We start from the raw sequence: 5,419 nt of genomic DNA on the forward strand, positions 1-5,419 counted from the left end.
GTCAGTGCCTATAGAGGCAGTGTCTGGTTAGGCATCAAATAGTGGTAGTTCAAAGAAGGGCACTTTTGCACACCTCTGTAGTTGGACAGCTCGTTAGACATTACCCCACTCAGGTCATGCAAATTTAAGCAAGGTCCCACACGCAGTCCATCCATCAGCTACTTCAGCATTTCTTATGAGTGGGAACTGTTTTTGCCAAATTTTCAAGTAGTAATGTGAAAATGTGACAACTATGATTTACATAAAATGAAATATTATGCATTAAGTTATCTATAATTTACAGTATAGGCCAAAAGGTTGTACACACCTACTCATTTAATGGATCCTCTTTATTTTGTGGCTAAATGTACATTGTACATTTTCAAGGAGGGTCAAAACTGCATGAACACATGTAGATTTATGTGCTTGGCAAAAAAATATAAATTCTAGCAGCTTTCCAATTGTGATGTCAACTGTCTATCCACCTGACGTCAACATGGCACAACTTATGATTCCACAGGTTCCTTCAAGTAAAAACACCCAGTCAGTCAGGTCAATCTTAATTGAACGCAGAAGCCATACAATAACTCACTAGAATTGTACAGGTAGAAGTTGAATTTTGAGACATTTTGACCTAGATCTACAATGTACTGCAAATACCCACAGCGATAAAGAGAATACACTGAATGAGAAGGTGTGTCCAAACTTTTGTACTTTAATGTATATGGTTTATTACTCAGCGTTGTAATGATAATGCCATTTTTGTGTAACACTCTAAACAAGCCAATTTAAATATTCACTTTTTTATTTGATGGCTTCAACAAAACTGACTTTCGTTTGCTTCACTGCCAAGCCAAACTCTTCCTTAGTGATCTAAGACTGCATCAGCTCTCAACTCCGATCCTTTAGTGGGTTCATAACCTACTGACATATTACACTGCTTACCCTCTCCCAGGGCTTGTTAAGCGATTTGTCCATTAAACAGGATTATATGTCTGGTTATCTACAACAAAGGAGGCTACTAGGCTATGCTTTTGTTTGTTTGTTATGTTTGTTAGCAATTTCATTCAAAACATTATGACTGCATTGTGCGACAGCGTCTGGTGAGAGACACCTATTAATGCTGGAAATGAAATTGCCTTAAGCAGTCATACAGTGTATTATGTTTTTTGTTTTTTCCCCCACAACAAGACACTGTAACACTGGAGGTTTTGGTGGGGATGTAGCCCTAGCAGGGGTGGAGTACAGAACATGCTAACCGGGCCCAGGCCCAAGGGCCCACAGTTCACAAGGGGCCCTGTCCTGTCAGTGTAATGCCCTTTCCTTTGTGTATGAAGACCACTCTTTGCTCAGGGGATTTGAATTCATTAATCCAGCCCTGAGCATGAGTAGTCAAGTAGTCTAAGAGCAATAACCCAACCACTGGGCGCTCTTTGTCAGTTAAGTATGGTAGTCTTCAAAAAGATTACAATTACTTCTCAAGTGAGACATTATATCTTCATCACTCTGTTTATTGAACACAACTGAAACCACAATCACATACGTAGTGACATCATCCGTCATTATCATTCTTTCAATTAAATATATAATATAATATCTCATTTATCAATATCTGTCTGATCTGCATAATTGCAGGACCTGTGGGTTTATTTGTTTTAACATACAATCATGAATTCTTATTTATTTCCATTTTTGGGTAATGTTTTACATTCAACATAAGGAAACAATATCCACACATTCATTCCAAGTCCACATTCATTGTTGTACAGTACACATAGGTTTACAAAACACGTCCCACATGAAAAAAACGCCATGAAACGTACACATTGATTCACATTTCTTATTTTACTCCTGTATGAGTATGGCACACACACATTCCACCAACAATGCTTACATCATATTGTATGTATTTTATATTTCTCATGTGGCATATTTAAGCAATACATATCAATTATTTCCGCACATATCTATTTTATATATTTTAAACATATAATTGATATGCTGTATAAGGAACATAAAGTACATACAATACGACACTTTTGCAACGTCTAAGCATTGAATGTGTATTATATGTATGCATAACTCATTCTGCATGACAAACCAGCTGCTGTAATAGTATGTGACATATAAGACGTCCACAGCATATAATCTCATAAGTGTACGATTCATGTTTTCTTTTCATACGGGATAAGCTGCCTTTGCTGCGCTAACCATATGTACTCATGTGCTCAATGCACAAGAATCTATTATCACCAATGGTGAATTTTAACTTGTGAAATGAGATATGAGTAAATAGTATAATGCAACATTATGTCAGTTCCTTGCCAGTTCAAGGCAACGTGAAACAGTATTCCTGTTTTTATGGCCAACGAATGCGTTTAAGTAAGCAGTGATAAGCAATAAAGTAAGCAGTAAGGATGTATTATCAAAAGGAATAGTGGCAATAATCTCACAGAATAATGTAAATACCGTAAGTGTTTGAGCAGCATGCACAAATACATGGATTACAAAGCACAATTCATAAAGGCAAGCAGTGAAACTCAACCAAGCATCTCAATAATCGCAAGATTCTCAGCAAAGCCATGCAAACTACTTTCCGTATATACAGCCTCCCACAATAACCTGCTGAGCTAAAGCACCACTGAGGAATCTTCTTGTAATGGCAATAATATTACTTAGCAACATACAAATATATGTTTTTAGCAACATGAGCAAATATCACAAAGCACAATTCCTAAAGGCAAGCAGTGAATCTCAACCCAAGCATCTCAATAATCGCAAGAATCTTAGCAAAGCCATGCAAACTACTTTCCGTATATACAGCCTCCCACAATAACCCGCTGAGCTAAAGCACTGTATTTTTCAACAGTATTCACAATGTACCACTTTTCTTTCTCAGGAACCAAAGTGCTGAATGCGTTGCGTGCGGCGCTACATGACAAAACTGCCCCTTTCCAACTGGCATGCATGCGTCATGTTTGTTGGCCACTATATGTGTGTGTGTGTGTGTGTGTGTGTGTGTGTGTGTGTGTGTGTGTGTGTGTGTGTGTGTGTGTGTGTGTGTGTGTGTGTGTGTGTGTGTGTGTGTGTGAGCAGGTGCACGTGGGCGACTCTCCCGGTGCTCCTCTTCTCCTTTTGTTTAGGGGGCTGTCCCTGAAACAGAAGGAGGAGAAGGGCCCGGTTAGAGTCTGTCCCACAGCGAAGCACCTCCTCTATGGCCCCACTGCCTAGCTGCACTGGGAAAATAAAAGTTCCCCGAAGAACCTTCTGTCTGCCACTATGGAGGAACCTAAAAGTTCTTAAAAACAAATTGGTCCTTTGAAGAATCCTGAGGTTCCTCAGAATCCATGAACCCAAAATGTTTCTTGCGGAACCTTCTTTGGTTTCCACTGTAGAGAATGATTATTTTAAGAGATACGCCACCCCCAGGTCAAATTGAGGGTCTTCCTACAGTACCAAGACTTCAGTAAGTGGGTGAAAGTGTTTTCCTGGTGACCCAGCCATTGTGCAATTCTATCAGCACTGACCTTAGCCTGATTTCGCATTGATTTTGTATTGTTTGGAAAATAGTTCACAATCCGAAATGACCAAGTTAAGCCCTCCGTGTTTTTTTGCACCATAATTTCCTCTCAATGTGAATGTACAGTGCACAGAAAGTAATTGGGAAAAAATCTAGTAGACTAGTAGTAATTCATTTTGGCCGAAATCGTTCGATGCCTATGGCAGACTAGTCAGCACTGATATAGTCAGACAATGGCTGGGTCCCCAGGAAAACGCTTCCACCCACTTATATACGTCTTGGGACTGTGGGGAGACCTTCAATTTGACCTGGGGGTACCATATCCTTTTAGCCATGGGTTCTTAAGTTCTAACATAACTTTTAGAGTTCATTAGACAACTTTTAGAGTTTGTCAGAGAAGTTTTAGGTTCCCCCACCAACATTTTGATGGGCAGAATGGATTCATTATTTATAATCTCAGGCCACATATTCCAAATGACATGGTTTCACCTGTCCAATTTAACCAGGTGATCATTCAACCAGCCACTCACCTAGCTAAATTGCAACTAAAACCAAGTCATTTGAAATATGTAGCACTGGATTGCAAACTAATGAATCCATTTTTCACATCACTACCCACAGTTTGCTTGTTTGCTTTTTGTTTGTCTGATGTTTGTTTGGTCAGTGTGTAGCCTGCCTCCTCCCACAGCGAGCCACCTCTCCGCTACTCAGTGCAATTGTTTACCAAGCGGGCCTCCGTATACCTGAACACTACCTCATGCTGCTTGCGCTTCTCAGAATACACTAATTGCACTTGATGGGACTCATCCAACACCTGTTGTAATCCACTCAGTTCAGCTCTGAATAAGCTGGCCTTGAACTGGAAGGGGACTGCTGGCTTGGAGCAACAGTGGTTGCCTCCGAGCTGCCCTTTAACTTCCACCTGCTCCTCGCCATGCCACCTTTCACCTGTGTCCCGTGTCCCGAGCGATACCAGCTAAATCGGGCAAAAGTTAATCCCTCTGTGCTAAATTCAATGTGCTGTTTTTCTAAACCATCTAAGCCACTCCTGTCCATTGCTCTCAGGGTAGCTCAACATGAAAAAGGGTGTTTCATTTAACCCATACTGCTAAAGCCATTTTGATCTTATGATTAACTTTCGTTGTGATCATTTTGATTGAATACATTTTCAACAGAAGATGCATAGCACACTAGACAATGAAAATGATTAAGAAAACAAGCTGTACTCACCATTTGGTACCATTCCATTCTCGTGCTAAAAACAATAAGCATAATCAAATTAGATGTAAAAAAACCGCAAGAATTTGGAAATGCAGATACATTTTTGAGGTAGCTCTGCTCTAGAAGATCTCCATAAAAGCCTCCACTTACCCCCGGTTTCAGCACCGGCTGAGGTATCATTTTTTCCAATCCTGACACAAACCAGCCCACCATACTGAAAACGAAGGCAGAAAGACAAAAAAAAGAAAACAAAAATCATTTGCAAGTCCCATTCTCCAGGTGCTTTTAAAAAAATAAATAAAACTATTCCATCATTTAATTTAGTATTCCCTTACTTTGTACTAGCAGGTTCCTCTCCTGCCTTGGGCATCTGTGGAGGATGGAGGGCAACCACTGCAAGAACATGAAGACAATCATTAACAAGATCAGAGAACAAACAAAAGAAGGATACATAAAAAAGTTTTGTTTACAGTTTGTAGTGCTGTGGCCAGAGTAGGCATGGCAACTATGCTGCTCATCGCAAACTATGTTGCCCATTCCCAAATTGTATCTTTGCAGGAATATTTTCTAAGTAATAAACTAATATACTGCTCTGACCTACAGTAAGTACAGTTTTGCAGATAAAGAGGTCTGGAAATTCAAAATGGTGGACACATAGAAGATCCACCTTCTTATGAATGAATGACATTTTCCTAGTCA

Source organism: Engraulis encrasicolus, chromosome 22 (assembly GCF_034702125.1).
Source record: "Engraulis encrasicolus isolate BLACKSEA-1 chromosome 22, IST_EnEncr_1.0, whole genome shotgun sequence".
NCBI classification, from domain to species: domain Eukaryota; kingdom Metazoa; phylum Chordata; class Actinopteri; order Clupeiformes; family Engraulidae; genus Engraulis; species Engraulis encrasicolus.